We start from the raw sequence: 20,391 nt of genomic DNA, 5'->3' as shown, positions 1-20,391 counted from the left end.
TGAACAGTCAGACGCAGGAAAAGGAGGACGGTGGAACAGTAATTCACTGGAACAAGGCTGGAACAGTAGGATCCTGGAACAAGGCTGGAACAAGACTGGAACAAGACTGTGAACGCGGAGGCAACCTAGCACACAATACAATGCCGTCCCGATTGCAAGGCAAGGAAGTGCAAGCAGGGACTTCCTTATATTGTTCCATCAATCAGGGCGCGCCGTGGAGCTAGGACCCACCCCTGGCCCTACAAGAGGCCGGGCTGTCCGCGTGCACGCATGTAGGGGCGTGGCCGATGCCACTGGAGACGCTGTCCTCTGGCATGAGGCCTGGTGCGCAGTGGAAGGCCTGGCGACCATCGCCGCGGGACACCGAGGCCTAGCAGAGCTCGTGGCTGCCGCTGGGGAGGGCGACCCGTGACCTGCAGAGGAGCTAGAAAGGTGAGCAGGTCCGTTTGTGGGCTGGACGCGGACGGGGCGTGCATCAGTGTGGCCGTGCTACTGAATATACCCAGCTGTCTGAAAGTTAGCCTGATAGCTGTATCTGGCTAATTTAATTAGCCGCTGGATGATATCTTTTTGAAAACTTCTACAGGCTGCCTATTGCCTATATCATGTGACAGGGTTGTCAATAGTACCGGAAGCCCCGTCACAACATTGGGGCAAACGGCACTGGCATCATGTTGAATAATGGCAGCCACCATGCCATGAGTGGGAAGTCATTCCCGGGCACCCACTAGAGCACCAGAGAAATTTTAGTGAGTCCTGGAGGAATTGGGAGGTTGAGCTGGATGAGCAAGGGGTCACTGAATGTTTTAATAAATGGGAAGGGTTGAGGTGGGTTCTGTTTTTTTTTTTTACTGAAACAAAAAATGATCTGGGGGTGGACCCAAAACGCCCCACCCCTAAAACAATATTAAAAATTGCACAAAGGTTTTTTTGGCTACCACCCTTACTATTTGCTACTAGTGCACCCTATTTGCAAATAGAGATCATTATTGTGCTAATAGTGCACACTGCTAATAGGGCATGCTATTTGTAAATAGGGTGAATTGTGTTGCGGTCTCCACCGCTTCCCCCCTATCCGCTCTGCACTGCGCTTACCTACAGTGGTGGAAACACCGCTCCCGCGGCTCTGCCGGCCCTCCAGGGCGTCCGCCATTACCAGCTCATCTCCCTGCCGCCACGCGCGCACGTGAGGACGCGCACTATGGACGCACAGCCGCCGGAAGTCTGGCCCCGCCTGGGCTAACGACGCCACGCCCCAAGCCTGATTTAACCGGCGTTAGGTTACCGTCTCATTGCCTTGCAACGGGGGTTGCTACTGGTTAGTAGTTCTGAGTTGCGCTTTGCTTGTTCCATGTTCCTGACTTCACCTCAGCCTGTTCCTGACTCCGCTTCTGCCTGCCGCCTGCCATTGCCCTCAGCCTGTTCCTGATTCCGCTTCTGCTCGGCGCCAGCCACCGACCATTGCCCGTGCCTGATTCCGCTCCTGCCTGCTGCCAGCCTGACCTGGGTTCGTCTGCGTTCCAGCTCGCAGGTTGCTTCATCTCACGGCACGCTACAGACTCCGTTCCTGCTCACAGTCTGTTCCAGTTCTCAGCACGCTACAGACTCCATTCCTGCTCACAGCTTGCTTCAGCTCATAGCATGCTACAGACTCCGATCCTGCTCACAGTCTGTTCCAGTTCTCAGCACGCTATAGACTCTGTTTCTGCTCACTACCTGCTCCAGCATACGCCGGACCCAACTAGCCCACGGACTACAGCATTCCTATTGGACTACCTTATCATACTCTCTGCCCAGGCCTTCTTCTACTATAGAGACTCTCACTGTTCTCCTAAGTCCCAAGGTTCTAGGACCCTATGGGCTCCTCCTGGGGGGTTCCTGGTTCCCGGGTGAAGACCTCTGCCTGTGGCTCCGCCTCCCGACCTGCCCTATCTTTGGGGTAGTTCGGCCCAAGGGTTCACTCCTGGTCTGCAGCTTCCCAGACTGCAACAGAATTGTTTTCAAAAAGGTATACTATTTTGCTAATAGTGCATCTTATTTGCAAATAGTGCACACTATTTCTCAAAAGCAATTAATGAATTTGTTTTGTACATGTTTTGGTTTATTTGAAACAAAATGAACATGGGCTGATTCATCATGTTTTACACGTTCGTTAGTGTATGCACATCCTTATTGGAGAGATCTTCATCGCTTTTCAACTTTTTGCCTGTATACATACTATGGGGGCCCATCTGAGTCATACAAGCAGTCGATGGCCAGACCTACTTCCTCCCAAATTTATTTATTTGTTCCTTATTTTCAGTGAGCAGAGGATCTGCCAAAGCCATAGAAACAGAAGTGTGGGCTGCTCCTGCCCTACCGCAATATTGAGTGAAATTGAACAAACTTCCTTGAAATAATGTAAAAACCCAGATACCTAAACCATATGTTAACTGTAAAATATACCCATTTGGCTACCTTGAATGCACTATTGGCTGGTTGTAACTATCAGATTACCTCTAGGCCTTCTCTTTAGAGTTGTAGATGCCACTTTATGTAGGTGGCCCTATGCAGATCTTTACCACAGGTTAATCAAATTCTTCATTTCTATCCTTTAGCCACTAGGGAACCTCTGTGCTCATCCCACTCCCTTTTGAATTTGTTTATTGTTTTTGTCTTCACCACCTCAACTCAAGATAACATTGGCATAAAATGTAATTATTGTTAAGAAAAATGTATTCAAAAACCCGTTCTGCAAAAAAATATCTACTTAAATATTGAAAAAAAATATTCCAATATATCCCTTTTCTTTGTGATTTCATTTTGTTTTAAATAGAAAACATTTTAAAACTCTTATCTTGTTGCTCCAAGCACTATAAATCTATATTAATTGGAGTGCTGCTCATCAGCTGATAGCTATAATAGGAACACACTTGAATGCATCCAATTTAGAAATATTACATCATTACTGTTTTCGAACACACAATTCTGAATTGATGGAGCTTTGGGCTACATTTGCTCCCTGTTTGCAAAGTGAGCAGGAAGCAAGCAGATATTAATTCCACATTATCTAATCCTTCTCAGGGTGCTAATTTTGCTCCTGGATGTGTTATTTCAGAAGTAACTGATGCTGTAAGTGTATATGAATGGGGTTTTGCAGCCAATTCCAGAAATAAGATGAAATATAAATAGAAACTACTCCACCCATAGGGGGCTAGGCACTGAAGGTTAGCATGCACAAAAAAGTAATGTGCTGTACACAAAGGCTTTAATGTGCATGCTAAAGTAGTCTTAAAAGAAGTTAGTATGTATGCAAATGTAAATAAAGGAATGCCAGATGCCAATGAGGCTTCAGTGGGCGTGCATGGTATATTCTCCATGCATTATTTAGTCCACCCTCGTTAAGGTCTAAAATTTAAATTCTGGTTCAGTCCAAGGAAAAAAAAATCCATATGTTTGTATACTAGTTCTTACTACCATTAAGCCATCAGCACTATATGAAAAATTGTGCATATAATTCAGATAGAAATAACTAGCTTCTGGATAACGTTACCCTTATCTATTTACTGAAAACCAACCTTTACTCAAGTCATGAATTTCATCAAATTTCTACTCAGTTCTGAAAATGTAAATGTTATAATCCAGTATAACTGTAAAAATATAGAAAATATTTTTTCTAATGAAAAGTCTAATAGTCATGCACCTTAACTCACAAGAAAGGAAGGTGGATTACAGAAGAGACATCTGTTTGGAAATATTGTTTTAACTGGTAACAGAAGAAGAAATATTTCAAGTTTAAAAATATACAAATGGAATTTCTACTTGGAGGTACAGTATATCTTTTGTATCATTTGTGAAGATAGTTTCCACATATTGCTAATGTATGCCCAGTATAATATGAGCCCTTAACCTATATTATATGTGAACTATTACACATCCAATTTATACTTTTGAATTGCTCTGTACTGAGTTTTGTTCTTGATAAATCTTTTGAATTTTAGTAAACAATCCTTGTTTGAAGTCTTGTTTGTGTTTTCTTTAATAGTGAAATTGCTTATATAGTCCATTCCCTTAATATTCTGCCACTGATTTTTATCTTTGAAAATGTTTTCCTTAGCAACATCTCTCCCACATCTGTTTCATTTATGTGTTCATATTTTGCTGTGAGGAAGAGGAGCAATGCCCCAACACTTAACTTTCTAATGTGGCAAACTTTTATTACTTATTACATATGATTTTTCTAGTTATTTAGCACAAATGCAATACAGATGATATGATTTTTTTTATATAAAAAAAAAATACTGTCTCTGGACTGTGAAAATTTGCATATCATGAATTGGTACAGACAGAGAAAATGAGGGAGTGCTAAGTAAAGCAATATGTCCATTCTTGGAAGAAATGGGCATCCACTAAGCAATGGCAATCTACCAAAGTATAAACTATCAATGTTCATAAAGGGAAATGTGGCTTAAATACTGTTTATGCTGCCAGTGGTCAGCCATCCAAATTTAATCCTTGGAAAGTTTTCTTTATTTTTCAATTATGTGCATGTAGAGTCGATTCCCATTTTATAAATTCCTCTTTTCCTGAAAAACAAAAAATACTTAGGTGAAATGCCTCAGTTTTTTTTTTAAATTACATCGTAAATTATTTTATATGCAGCAGATACTAAAGAGTTTAAGGATGATTACTGGAGATGTATTATTTTGAAGTTTTATAGTGGAACAAAGTGATGTTGGTAAAAACACAAAAGTGAAGAAGAATCAGTAAAGTCTGCATGTGTCAATTTCTATTACGTATACCATGGATGTACATTGCACTGTACCAAAATTGAAAGCAAAATTCAATCAAGCAGTTTCCTATGCAACTTCAGGTTTTGCATTCTTGGCATCCTTTTGTGTCCTTGACGTTTTTGCTAAAAGAATTAGGTTACATTAGCTAGTTCATAGAGAATACAGCAAGTTCAATTCAACCAAACTTGTGACTTCAAAAAAATTCTGAAAGAGAATTATTTGCTGACTTCAGTAAATAAAAATAGTCACACCCTATGTTAAAAAAGAATCAGAAAGGTTCTGTGTATCATGGGAAAAATGTGTAAAGTCCTTTTTCTGATGACAAGGAAGTACAAAGGAGTCACACATATGGGTCATGCTGATAGAGGATGTTTACAGAGATCCCTAGAAAACTGTTTTGGATGTGTGCATTGATTTCCATGTGCTACTGGACCCACAGCATCACTTTTATTTTTTATTGTTCACTTGCCAGCTGATTTTTGAAGCAACTGGGTTTTATAGGCTTGTTGTTTTATTTACACATTTTTTTTTTGTACTTCACCTTGCTATCATTATGATTGAAAGGGCACAAGTAATGCAAGTAAACAGAAGAGCTTCGATGAAAATATTTTTTTGTTTTTTCTCACTAGCTCTCTGATTACATTTTCCAATATTTTACATTTAATTTGTCTTCTACAGCACAGTTTATCAATCACTGAGAAATAGTTTGCCAGAACTCAGCATAAGTTTACAGGTTTTCGTGTGTATGGTATCAATAGCTGGGCCAAAAGTTGTTTTTTTTTTCTTCTGAAGACATCTTTCTTTTTCACACCAGATGCAAGACAGGGATTGGTCCAGTCAATGAGAGTGCAGTCAGTAAGGGAATAATAAGTACCAGTTGCTCTCAGTCTCTCTTCTTCTGACTTGATTTTGGGAAACTTATGGCTGCCTACTTTCTTTTTAATGCAGAGGATGCAGAGGGGGACAGGACCCAGCTCACTACATGGTTTTCTTTGTGGCTGGGGAGAGGGGCAGGGGGCAGAAACAAGACTCAGGACATTTTTCTTTTGGCATGTTGGAATGGAATTGGCTAGCCAAATTCAGGCCTACTCTTGCAGCTGCCTGTCCTGCCCCAAAGGCCCACCAAAATTTTGTCCACTAAATTTAGTTTTCAAATGGAATTTAGGGGTTAAACTTAGGCAGTTAGGCCAGTCAAAGGCTTTCACCTAGCCTTCTAAGTCTCTGCGTAGCCAGCTAGATCTAGTAGATGTCTTTGTGACCTGCTTCAACTGGAAATAATATTTTTTAAGGATGAGGTTGTTACAGACAGGGCCGGCGGAAGCACTAGGCGAACTAGGCGATCGCCTAGGGCGCTGAGCATTAGGGGGCGCCGAGCCGCTGATGGCCAATGGCCGCCGGTGGACGTCATCCCAATGGCGGCTGAGCGGTGAACTACTGCTATGCTGTGTGCCGGATACACACAGCAAGAAGATCGGCAGGACCGTGGTACAGTCGCGTCTAAACATGCTGGTGCTCCTCCTCCTCCTTCCTGCCCGCGCAGCCCCGGAAGAAAAATGTTGCCGGGGCCGCGCGGGCAGGAAAGAGGAGGAGCATCAGCCAATGCAGGAACTTCTCCTCCTTCCTGCCCGCGCGGCCCCGGAAGAAAAATGTTGCCGGGGCCGCGCGGGCAGGAAAGAGGAGGAGCATCAGCCAATGCAGGAACTTCTCCTCCTTCCTGCCCGCGCGGCCCCGGAAGAAAAATGTTGCCGGGGCCGCGCGGGCAGGAAAGAGGAGGAGCATCAGCCAATGCAGGAACTTCTCCTCCTTCCTGCCCGCGCGGCCCCGGAAGAAAAATGTTGCCGGAGCCGCGCGGGCAGGAAAGAGGAGGAGCATCAGCCGCGTGCAGAAGAGGATCAGCGGGGCTCGAGAAGACCGGGGCCGCTGCAGAGCCCATCCTGCAGTGGCCCGTGAAGAGGAGGCCCAGAGGTGAGAGAGAGACTGAGGGTTTGTACAGTGTGTATGTGTGCGTGTATGAGATGAGTTGAGAGACTGTGTGTGTGGGTGTGAGTGAAGACCTGAATGTTTGCAGAGACAGCATGGGAGAGCCTCTGTGTGTGTGAGAGACAGCATGTGATAGTGAGAGCCTGTGCTTGAGCAAGACAGCATGTGGGAGTGAGAGAGAGCCTGTTTGTGTGTGTGTGAGTCAGCATGTGACAGTGAGAGCCTGTGTGTAGGAATGATTGTATGAGAGAGAGCATGTGACAGTGAGAACCTGTGCTTGAGCAAGACAGCATGTGGGAGTGAGAGTTAGACAGGATGTGCAAGAGAGAGACTGTGTATAAATAATTGTATGAGGGACAGCATGTGAGAATGCCTGTGTATGTGAGAGAGAGAAAGCATGTGAGAATGAGAACCTGACTGTGTGTTTGAGGGAAGCAGACAGATGGAGAGAAAAGAAATATGTTATAAAAGGAATTGGCAAAAAAATAAGAAAGGGAAGGTGGAAAAAAAAAGCCAACCGATTAGAAAACTAAGATCAGACAGCAAATGTAAAAAGAAATAAATTACTTTTTACTGATTGGAACATGTAATCTTTGGGAATGTGCAAGAGTAGCACTTTCTCTATGGCGGATCTCACAATGTACGAGATCAACATGGAGGAAGTGGAAACCCAGGGGGCCTGCACAGAGGAGGCAGCAGAATGGGCTTCAGTGCCAATAGCAGCAATCAGCACCTCCGCAATAGCCATACAGCAGCAGTGACAGTGGCAGCAGAGGGATGAGAGAGGCTCTGAGGTTGCTGGCAAAAGAAAGAGAGGGGGTCTCTGCCTTTAGTGTGTGCATGTGTATGAATGGGAGTCTGCCTGGCGGTGTATGTGTGTGAATGCATGGGTGCCTGCCTGAGGGTGTGTCTGTGTATGAGAATGTATGGGTGTCTTCCTGGGGTTTGTATGTGTGAGAATATGTGCCTGCCTGTGTGTGGTGTATGTGTGTGTGTGAGAATAAATTGGTGCCTGCCTGGGGGTCTGTGTGTGTGAGAATGAATGTGTGCATGCCTGGGGGATGGAGAGGGAGTGGTGTGAAAATGAATGGGAGCCTGCCTGGGGTTCAGTGTGAGAATGACTAGGAGCTTGCCTGTGTGTGTGTGTCTGTGTGAGAACGAGTGGGAGCTTGCCTGGGAGTGTGTGTTTGTGTGTATGTGAGGGAGCCAGTTAGAGCATGAGTGTGTATGAGAAAATCCAGGGGAGTAAGAGTGTGTGTGAGTGGGGGGGGGGAAGAGAGTGTCTTACACCCTGAGAGTGTGTCAGTGTCTGTGAGAGCGAGAGGTTATGGTTGGGTATAAGAGCATGAATGTGTATGTATGTGACAGTGTATGTGTGAGAGAGAATGGACATGTGAGTATGTGTGAGAGAGAGAGGATAACCTCAATCAAGAGCTCCCATGTATGGACAGCAGGGGCTTTTTAAAATCCTTATTAATTTTAATTATTGTGTGTTATTTGATATATGTACTGTTTTGAAATATTTTATTGGTGTTTGGGAAATTGTAAAAAATGTATATGATTTTAATTAATAGAAATTCTATTTATCAGTAGTTTTAAAATATTTTATTAGTATGGTTTTACTATTATAACTGATGCTTTGTTTCTTGATTTTATTTGTTTTATGAGGAATGGTTGTTCTGTTTTTCCATTGCTAATACACAGAGTCTGGCTTCTTGGGGTTTCCATTTCAGTTTTTTCTAATTTGTGCTCCTTTATTTTGTATTCTGTATTTGGTGAGGGTCTGTCTCTGCTCTGTGTGTGTGACCATGATGAGAGATTCTGCTAGCATAGGGATCTATAGCAATTGGGTTTGTTTTGTTTCCTCAGTAGGTGGTGTATTGGTATTCTAGGACCCAGTGTAATATTTACCCTTGCTTTTTCACAGGTAGGGTTATTATTGTTTGAATCCTTGGTGTTATTACTGTTATGTTATGATGGGATTGCAGTATAGATTTTGAGTGTCTTTTTTGCGAGGTTTTGTGTTAGTTCACAATGTGCCTGGCAGTGGAAGGTGTTTGTGCTGCTGTTACTGTGAGGTGACACCAGAATTTGAAAATATCTTTTAGTATGATGAGCTGTAAGGGAAACATCCAAGCTCCATTGTTTGGGGGAATTTCAGTGGATGCACAGAGATACAGAACTGGAGGTGCAGGATTTATATTGACATTCTGTCCCTTCCTATATATTCCAGACTTCACTCTCATAATCCATATAGAATTAGTTGAATGAGGCTATCAAATAATTTTATAGTAGTTTTACTAGAAGTGTGAAACTGGCCAGCTTTTTAAAATAATGCAGAGGACCCTTTGGACTTTTTTTAACAACACTTTTTTTTATAACCAATTTTAAAGCAGGATCCATGCAATAGAGGTGGGTGTGATGAAGAAATGTCATTTTGGCTCCCCCCCCCCACCCAAAACAAATTCTTCTGTCTAGAGATGCCACTGATTTTCTGTGGCACACAAATGCATTGGCCCCCAGGTGCTGGAGACCCTTGGTGCGCCACTGGGTGCGAGCCATATGGGGCCGCAAGTGGTGGCAAAGAGGAGTGGAGATTTGGCGGCCGCAAGCAGTGCCCAATCTGCTCGTGACCCAGAAAACCCCAGTCAGCGGGCGTGATTGAGAATGAGGTAGGAGTCTGGGCCGAGACCGGGGGGGGGGGCGCAAGGAAGAAGGCTCGCCTAGGGCGCCAAATCCCCTTGCACCGGCCCTGGTTACAGAGACTAATACTGCTCTACAGATCATCCCAAGTTCTTGAATTGTTTCATCTGCCAGTCACAAATAGGTGATTTACATACTTGTTTGTTTTAATATCCTCATTTGTGATAATAATTCAGGTATATGATTATTTGCATTTCTTTAATTTTATTTTACTTTTTTAATATCTAAGTACACTTCCCCCTTTCATATTAAGCACCTGGATAGGACTACAGGTTTCCTTTTTTTTTTTTTTTTGTCCTTTACAAGCTTGGATGCTCGCTTATAGTTTATTTCATATGTATGACTTTATTTTCTATGATTGTTAAAGCATAAATAAATAGGGAAAAATAACTTCACACCTATTTATTAATTCTCAGACGAAGTATTGATGCAATCACGTCTTTGAGATTCATCTGCACTGCCTGAAGTTTTCATGTTTCACCTCCTTTAGATCACATGTCCTAACTAGATCTGGTTTTACCACTATCAAAGAACAAAGATGCCAGCTATATTATATATTTAGTTGGACAGCACACCACAAATACTTTGAACATGGTGACTAGAGTCAAGGACTAGGGATGTGAATTGTTTATCTGACGATTGAAAATATTGGACGATATTTTCAATCTCGTCAGATATCGGGGGGTCCCCGATAGCGATAGGAAACCCCATGATTAATTTTGTGGTTCTCTTATCGTTATGGGGGGGGGGGGAGGGCGGGAAGAAAGGGTACTTAAAAGTAACACAAAAACACAGCCCGACCCTTTAAAATTAGTTCTTTAGTATTCCCCCACCCTCCGGACCCCTCCAAACCCCCCCCAAAAAAAAACAATTGTAAGTACCTGGTGGTCCAGTGGGGGTCCCAGGAGCATTCTCCCACTCTCGGGCCATCAGCTGCCAGTAAACAAAATGGCACCAATGGTCCTTTGCCCTTAGCATGTGACAGGGTATCCATGCCATTGGCTGGCCCCTGTCACATGGTACGAGCACTGGATGGCCCGTGTCATTTTTAAAGATTTTTGATTAGTGGCAGCTGACTGCCTGAGAGGGGGACATCTCTCCCGGGACCCACACTGGACCACCAGGGACTTTAGGTAAGATTGTGGGGAGTCGGGAGGGTGGGGGATTATAAATAATTAGATCTGAAGGGTTGGGGTGAGTTTGGGGTTTTTTTTATCTGTGCCCTTTCCCATATTTGGAGTTAGTTGAATAAGTTTTGTGGGTAATTCTATCTGGCCCTAGGAGCACAATTAAAATTATCTGGGAATGAGTTCCGAACTTTAAACTTAACCCACTATATTGAAAAGAATATAGCTGGTTAAGTGCCCATAGGGGGGAAAAAGAGAAGTTGAGGGTCCTGGCACCCTGATTGCCTATCCCTTCCCCAAGGGAGGCCAAGTTTACAGTGTCATTCATCAAAATACAATATGGTGGGTTTGGGAAGGGATTTGGGTGGGCTTAATGAAAATAAGGGACATTATCGCACTGTGCGATAGCATAACGCACACTATTGCATGTTTTTAATGCCGGAAATAACTACATCTTTTTTCCTGGTGTTAAGCTGTGCAATATGCCTGAAATGGCCTAAAGCAATTTGTGATAAAAATTGCAAATTAGATTTTGTCCATTTCTGGGCTTGGGGGGGGGGGGGGGGGAGAGAGAAAGAGAGTCTCTGGGGAGGCACTATTTATATCACTAAAGGAGGGCCAGCTAATAACTCAAAGTGAGGTTTTGGTGGTGGATTAGAGTACCCTGGTATAGAGTCCATCAAGCTAGGGTGAGAGAACATTGTAGAAATCTCATCTTTGTGATCCAAATGACGTCAAATCTTCACTGATATGTACTTTGCTGTTCGTATGTCTCACTTTGCATGTAAAACTGGCTCCAAAACCCTAAACCACCACCGAACCCTCACCTCAAGTTATAAGATGGCCCTTCTATAGTGATATAAATAGTTGCTACTATGAAAGCCTGGTAAAGAGTCTCTCTCTCTCTCTCTCTCTCTCTCTCTCTCTCTCTCTCTCTCTCTCTCTCTCTCTCTCTCTCTCTCTCTCAGCAAAGGAAGTAGAGTGTGAAATAAATTGAATTGTTCTTACAGAACAACTTTATTGTAGTACAGAAACTCCACAATAAAAATGATCTGCTTAAAAAGAGTGAACATGGTCACCATATTTTGCTGCATCAGGAGGGACAGTACACCACAATTTTTAAAGGGTCTAAAAAAGAATATAACAATAAGTAAGGACAAGAAAAGGAATCGGATACATGCAGCAAAATGATAAATACAGATGTATCTTATTTATAGCACATTCTGTTTTTCATTCAGGAGTTCTTTTAAAGATAGTTCATTTTAAGACAATTAAAAATGCTGAAAACAGTTGCCAAAAAACCAGCCAATCAAAGAGGTCTATGAAGGAAAAGATGACCAATCCAAAAGAAGAAGCTCGACATCACAACTAAACAGAGCGGCTATAGAACGATCACAAAAAAGGTTTATAATTCAGCTGACCAGAAAGGGAACTGAAAAAAAAAAATCTAAGTTGAAAAACTCTTGTTATTCTTACCAGAAAGGGAATTTAAATAGTGGTTTATAGTATAACCATGTATAGACCACTGATGTTTGTACTCACCAAAAAAAGAACTAATTGTTGACCGTTTTGCAGACCAAACATGTGCTTGTAAAATATCCAGAATTAATGAAGGCATTATTATTATTCCCCAGTTCAGGAGAGTGCACCAAAACCTTTTTTTTTTTTTAACATTGGAAATTTAACTCCTGATCTGGGGTTATGTGCTTTGTCAGTGAGGTCTCAGACCTGGGGTTCCTGGGTGTTGGGTTTATGGTCTCCCATGACCAGGGAAGACCAGGGCATCTGGGAACCCCAGAATTAGGACGACTTTGGCAAAGCACCATAGAGTAAATCTAGCCCCAGATATGTAAGCTAATTTTACTCAAACTCTGCCCAAGGTGTCAAATTGTCAACCTTAAAAAAACCTTAAAAAAAACAGGCTAAGCACCAGGATACCTGAGTCTTGGATCTTGTGCCTAAGACCCTCTGCTCCGTGACTCCAGGGATCCTTGAAACCATAAGAACATGCCATACTGGGTCAGACCAAGGGTCCATCAAGCCCATCCTCCTTTTTCCAACAGTGGCCAATCCAGGCCATAAGAACCTGGCAAGTACCCAAAACCTAAGTCTATTCCATGTTACTGTTGCTAGTAATAGCAGTATCTATTTTCTAAGTCAACTTAATCAATAGCAGGTAATGGACTTCTCCTCCAAGAACTTATCCAATCCTTTTTTAAACACAGCTATAATAACTGCACTAACCATATCCTCTGGCAACAAATTCCAGAGTTTAATTGTGTGTTGAGTGAAAAATAACTTTCTCCGATTAGTTTTAAATGTGCCACATGCTAACTTCATGGAGTGCCCCGTAGTCTTTCTATTATCTGAAAGAGTAAATAACTGATTCACATCTACCCATTCTAGACCTCTCATGATTTTAAACACCTCTATCATATCTCCCCCTCAGCCGTCTCTTCTACAAGCTGAAAAGTCCTAACCTCTTTAGTCTTTCCTCAAAGGGGAGCTGTTCCATTCCCCTTATCATTTTGGTCGCCCTTCTCTATACCTTCTCCATCGGAATTATATCTTTTTTGAGATGCGGCGACCAGAATTGTACACAGATTTCAAGGTGCGGTCTCACCATAGAAAGATACAGAGGCATTATGATATTTTCCGTTTTATTCACCATTCCCTTTCTAATAATTCCCAACATTCTGTTTGCTTTTTTGACTGCCACAGCACACTGAACCAACAATTTCAATGTGTTATCCAATATAACACCTAGAGCTCTTTCTTGGGTGGTAGCACCTAATATGGAACCTAACTTTGTGTAAATATAGCATGGGTTATTTTTCCCTATATGCATCAACTTGCACTTATCCACATTAAATTTCCCTCTGCCATTTTGATGCCCAATTTTCCAGTCTTACAAGGTCTTCCTGCAATTTATCACAATCTGCTTGTTATTTAACTTCTCTGAACAATTTTGTATCATCTGCAAATTTGATTACCTCACTCGTTGTATTTCTTTCCAGATCATTTATAAATATATTGAAAAGTAAGGGTCCCAATACAGAGCACTGAGGAAATCCACTGCCCATTCCCTTCCACTGAGAAAATTGTCCATTCATTCTTACTCTCTGTTTTCTGTCTTTTAGCCAGTTTGTATTCCATGAAAGAACATCACCACCTATCCCATGTTTTTTTACTTTTCTTAGAAGCCTCTCATGAGGAACTTTGTCAAATGCCTTCTGAAAATCCAAGTACACTACATCTACTGGTTCACCTTTATCCACATGTTTATTAACTCCTTCAAAAAAGTGTACTAGATTTGAGAGGCAAGACTTGCCTTGGGGAAAGCCATGCTGACTTTGTTCAATTAAACTATGTCTTTCTATATGTTCTGTGATTTTGATGTATAGAACACTTTCCATTATTTTTCCTGGCACTGAAGTAAGGCTGACCAGTCAGTAATTTCCTGGAACGCCCCTGGAGCCCTTTTTAAATATTGGGGTTACATTAGCTATCCTCCAGTCTTCAGGTACAATGGATGATTTTAATGATAGGTTACAAATTTTTACTACTAGGTCTGAAATTTCATTTTTTAGTTCCATCAGAACCCTGGGGTGTATACCATCCGGTCCAGGTGATTTACTACTCTTCAGTTTGTCAATCAGGCCTACCAAATTTTCTAGGTTCTACCGTGATTTGGGTCAGTCCTTCTGAATCATTATCCATGAAAACCTTGTCCAGTACGGGTATCTCCCCAATATCCTCTTCAGTAAACACCAAAGCAAAGAAATCATTTAATTTTTCCGCAATGGCCTTATCTTCTCTAAGTGCCCCTTTAACCCCTAGATCATCTAACAGTCCAACTGACTCCCTCACAGGCTTTCTGCTTTGGATATATTTAAAAAGGTTTTTACTGTAAGTTTTTGCCTCTATGGCCAACTTCTTTTCAAATTCACTCTTAGCCTGTCTTATCAATGTCTTACATTTAATTTGCCAATGCTTATGCATTATCCTATTTTCTTCTGTTGTATCCTTTTTCCAATTTTTGAATGAAGATCTTTTGGCTAAAATAGCTTCTTTCACCTCCCATTTTAACCATGCCAGTAATCGTTTTGCCTTCTTTCCACCTTTTTTAATGTGTGGAATACATCTGGACTGGCTTCTAGAATGGTATTTTTTAACAATGACCAAACCTCTTGCACACTTTTTACTTTTATAGCTGCTCACTATTACCAAGTGGCCCCACCACCATTACCTCTCTCACCAAATCCTTTGCTCCTCTGAGAATTAGATCTAAAATTGCTCCCTCTCTTGTTGGTTCCTGAGCCAATTGCTCCATAAAAATGTCATTTATTCCATCCAGGAACTTTATATCTCTAACATGTACTGATGATACATTTGCCCAATCAATATTGGAGTAACTGAAGTCTCCCATTATCACCGCACTACCAGTTTGGTTAGCTTCCCTAATTTCTCTTAGCATTTCCCTGTCAGTCTCACCATCTTGACCAGGTGGACGGTAGTATATTCCTTTCACTATAGTCTTCCCCGACACACAAAGGATTTCTACCCAAAAAGATTCAATTGTACATATAGTCTCATGCTGGATGTTTATCCTGTTGGACTCTATGCCATCCCGGACATAAAGTACCACACCGCCTCCCGGGTACTCCTCTCTGTCATTGCGATATAATTTGTACCCCGGTATATCTCTGTCCCATTGGTTGTCCTCCTTCCACCATGTCTCTGAGATGCCAATTAAGTCTATGTCATCATTCACTGATAGCAGTGAATGATGACATAGACTTAATTGCACATTCTAATTCTCCCATCTTACTTCTTAGACTTCTGGCATTAGCTTACAAACATTTCAAAGTTTGTTTTTTGTTTGTATTTTCATTCTGCTTTTTAATCAATAGGGATAAGTTAGAATTTTTTTTTAGCTCAGGTGAGTTTTTAGTTACAGGCACTTGGACTACTTTTCTTATTATTGGAACCTCACTGTTGGGATGCCCTAATTTTAATGTATCATTAGTAATCTTTGAAGATACCTCTCTCCGAACCATGCGCTGCTGAGCGACTGTCGGCTTTCCCCTTTGTTCTAGTTTAAAAGCTGCTCTATCTCCTTTTTAAAGGTTAGTGCCAGCAGTCTGGTTCCACCCTGGTTCCTAACAAAACTGAATCCCTCTTCCTTTCACCATCGTCTCATCCACGCATTGAGACTCCAGAACTCTGCCTGCCTCTGGTGACCTGCGCGTGGAACAGGGAACATTTCAGAGAATTCTACCCTGGAGGCTATGAATTTAAGCTTTCTACCTAAGAGCCTAAATTTGGCTTCCAGAACCTCCCTCCCACAATTTTCCTATGTCATTGGTGCCCACATGTACCATGACAGCCGGCTCCTCCCGAGCACTGTCTAAAATCCTATCTAGGTAACATGTCTAACTTCAGTTAGTCAGCCAGAGTGACTCACGGCTCCCCTGATTAACAAATGTTGGTACCTAATCAAACCAAATCACTCTACCTCAACACCTTTCCAAGGTGAGTAACTGAACTGAACTTTTCAACCTTTTTACTTAGGTATACACTGCTCCTAGCTTATTTCTAGCTTCTGGCTACTTTTTTCTTTTTTTTGTTTTTAATATACAAACACTCTAACTTCTGTTTATTCACTGCCTTACTGACTATTAAAAGCACAAACACACAAACACATTAAATAATAGGGATGTAAATCGTTGTTTTACGATTTAAAAAAATTGTCAGATATTTTTTAAATCGTCAAAAATTGTTAGAGTCACGATACAATAGAAATTCCCCTGATTTAACGTGAAAAATCGTTAAATCGGGCACGAGAATTATTTGGGGGGAGGGCGGGAAAACCGGCACACCAAAACAACCCCTAAACCCACCCTGACCCTTTAAAACCAATCCCTTACCCTCCCCCACCCTCCCAAACCCCCCCAAAATGTTTAATTACCTAGTGTTCCAGTGTGTGGGGGGGGGTCCCCCGGCGAGATCTCCCGCTCTCGGGCCATCGGTGCCATTTTGGCTGCCACTAATATAAATGGCGCCGATGGCCCGATAAAAAAAAAAAAAAACACCCGACCCTTTAAACCGACCCCCTTAGCCTCCCCCACCCTCCCGACCCCCCCCCCCCCCAAACCTTTCAAAAATTACCTGATGGTCCGGGGGGGGGCACGGGGAGCAATCTCACGCTCTCTGGCCATCGGCTGCCACTCTTAAAGATCTTTAAAGATGGCGTCGGCCATCCAGTGCTCCTACCATGTGACAGGGACCAGCCAATGGCACGGATACCCTGTCACATGGTAAGGGCAAAGGGCCATCGGCGCCATTTTCTTTTAGCGCAGCTGATGGCCTGGGAATGGGAGATCACTCCCCATGGCCCCCCTGCATCACCAGGTATGTGTAAAAGGTTTTGGGGGGGTTGGGAGAGTGGGGGAGGCTAAGGGGGTAATTTTAAAGGGTCAGGGTGGGTTTTAGTGGGAACCAATCCCAATTCACATCCCTAATGATCAGATTTCCCCCCCCACCTCCCCAGCTGAACCCAATCGTTAAAACAATTGGGCACACGATTCACATCCCTACTAAATAATATTCCCAAATAGTTAACTTTGCCCCAATACATTTAAAAGAGACAATGTCCCAAGCAAAAACTTACTGATTCTGCCACCAACCAGGTTATCCTCTCCTCTAAGTGCTCCCAAAATTGTTGTATATTAGAGATGTGAATCGTGTCCTCGATCGTCTTAACGATCAATTTCGGCTGGGAGGGGGAGGGAATCGTATTGTTGCCGTTTGTGTGTGTAAAGTATCGTCATAATCGTTAAAATCGTGAGCCGGCACACTAAAACCCCCTAAAACCCACCCCCGACCCTTTAAATTAAATCACCCCCCCCCCAAATGCCTTAAATTACCTGGTGGTCCAGCGGCACACTAAAACCCCTTAAACCCACCCCTGACCCTTTAAATTAAATCCCCCACCCTCCCGAACCCCCCCCCCCAAATGCATTAAATTACCTGGGAGTCCTCCGTAGCGGCGGTCCGTGGCTAAATCGGGGGAAGGGGGAGAGCATGAAAACCGGCACACTAGATCGTGAGGTCTTCAGCCGGCGCCATTTTTCAAAATGGCCGCTGCAAAATGGCGGCGGCCATAGACGAAAACGATTCGACGCAAGAGGTCGTTCCGGACCCCCGCTGGACTTTTGGCAAGTCTTGTGGGGGTCAGGAGGCCCCCCCAAGCTGGCCAAAAGTTCCTGGGGGTCGAGCGGGGGTCAAGGAGCGATTTCCTGCCGCGAATCGTTTTCCGTACGGAAAATGGCGCTGGCAGGAGATCGACTGCAGGAGGTCGTTCAGCGAGGTCCGGAACCCTCGCGAGATTTCCGGACCTCGCTGAACGACCTCCTGCAGTCGATCTCCTGCCGGCGCCATTTTCCGTACGGAAAACGATTCGCGGCAGGAAATCGCTCCTTGACCCCCGCTCGACCCCCAGGAACTTTTGGCCAGCTTGGGGGGGCCTCCTGACCCCCACAAGACTTGCCAAAAGTCCAGCGGTGGTCCGGAATGACCTCTTGCGTCGAATCGTTTTCGTCTATGGCCGCCGCCATTTTGCGGCGGCCATTTTGAAAAATGGCGCCGGCTGAAGACCTCACGATCTAGTGTGCCGGTTTTCGTGCTCTCCCCCTTCCCCCGATTTAGCCACGGACCGCCACTACGGAGGACTCCCAGGTAATTTAATGCATTGGGGGGGGGGTTCGGGAGGGTGGGGGATTTAATTTAAAGGGTCGGGGTGGGTTTTAGGGGGTTTTAGTGTGCCGGTTTTCCTGCCCTCCCCCTTCCCCCGATTTACGATTTTTTGACGATAAATCGGGGGAATTGGTATTGTATCGTGGCCCTAACGATTTTTGACGATTTAAAATATATTGGACGATATTTTAAATCGTCAAAAAACGATTCACATCCCTATTGTATATACAAATGTCTATCATTCATTATGCCTCTCTGAGGCAAGCAAATATAGTAGCCAAATATTGGCATTGTTCAACACTTCTTGTAAGTACAGCTGTCTATCATTACCTCATCCTTCTCTGGATTTGTGTAAGATCTGGAAGAACAACTGGCAGCAGAGCAATTGGACAGATAGGAGTTGCATGGCAACAGTGCAAGATGGGATGTTAAGCCTATACAGCAAATCAGAGAAACATGTGGTGCCTCCCCCAAAGAGCATACATAATGATACCGAGGTTCACATGCAACAATTGTATGCAAATGTTAACAACTGTGCTAATAAACACAATTTTAACTGTATGCTTGACTAGAGTGCTTTTCAATTGTTTTATAAATTGTATTTTTTCATGCTACATATATTTTTGTGTGCACATTTTTCTGTTAGTACACTTTTTTTTAACAATGCAATAGTCTGCATGCAATTAGCTTTCTGCATCTGGAGTACATTTATTTTAGTGTGGTAAAGAAAAAGTGAGCTGAATTTCAGCATACATTTATTGTACTTCTTATTAATGTCAGCCTCTTGGTTTGATTCCTTCTTGGATAACCACTCCTAACAATTAGGTTTGGTGATTTTTATTCCTCCCCTTCTCCTTTCACTTGTGGGGACTCACAAAGCTTAGTCCATTTTCCCCTTTTATTTAATAGCTTTGTTAGGCTGCTAACTGTTGTTATTAGAATCTTTAAAATGAATTATCAGCTATATGTGGATGATGTACAGCTGTATATTGCATTTGAATCAGATGCATCTAGATCCGTATGCCTTTTGAATCATTTTAAGAGATAAAAAACTGGATGATTACCAAGAAGCTTTCATTAAATCTATGTAAGACAAAGGTTCTGTATGTAGGTAAGGGTTCATTAGGAGAACTAGCCCTCTCAGATTTTATTGAATGGTATTACTCTTCTGATTAAAGATCAGGTTAGTAATTTAGGAGCTGTAATTGACTCCATACTGAATATGGAGGCCCATATAGATCAGGTTTCTAAGTCTGCCTTTTTTCAACTGCACAGTGTCCACAAACTGAGGAAATATTTTAAGGATGCTGATTTGCTAAAACTTTTATTTGTCCTGGTGGTTTCCAGATGTGACTATTTCCATTCTTTATATCAGGGTTTACTATTAAAGATCAAGCAGAAATTGCAATTTATTCAAAATACATCTGCATATTACTGTCAGGTTCCAGTGCAGGGAGAAGAATATTCCTTGTTTTCAGGAGTTTACACTGATTTCCCATCAACTCCCAAGCAAAGTCTAAAGTTTTGACATTGGTTTTCAAATGGTTTGGGCCTCTCAGGTGGGAGAGCCCCTTGCAGGTAAGCTTCACTTGCATTAGGCTTCCAAATAAAGGTTTATTATTATGTACACATAACAGGAACACAACATAGGACCTGGTTTACAAACTGCAGGTACATCAAATAACTTAGGAAAGTTATAGGTTTGACATTTACAGTTTGGCTACAAGATTTCTCACATCCATAGTCCACTTTTGTTACATTTGTCTTGCGTGTCATATCCATCTAATTTTCAGAAACACTAAGCTGTTCTTACAGTTCCCGAGGACCAATCAGGTTCCTCAGGGGCAGGACCAATGGACTTTGCATTAGGCGCAGTCCAGAGAGGCCAAGCTGCCCTGCGCTTGTCTTTCCCCAATTAGAGGCACCTATCAAGCAACCCTTGCAGCTTCGTTTCATTGAATTTAATTTTTGACACGGGTCTTATGCCTACAACTCAGAGTATTGGGTCTAGGAACACAGAAATGTCTGAGCAACATGACTAAACAGTCAAG

Source organism: Rhinatrema bivittatum, chromosome 2 (genome assembly GCF_901001135.1).
Source record: "Rhinatrema bivittatum chromosome 2, aRhiBiv1.1, whole genome shotgun sequence".
NCBI classification, from domain to species: domain Eukaryota; kingdom Metazoa; phylum Chordata; class Amphibia; order Gymnophiona; family Rhinatrematidae; genus Rhinatrema; species Rhinatrema bivittatum.
Note: the sequence above shows the minus strand (reverse complement) of the source record.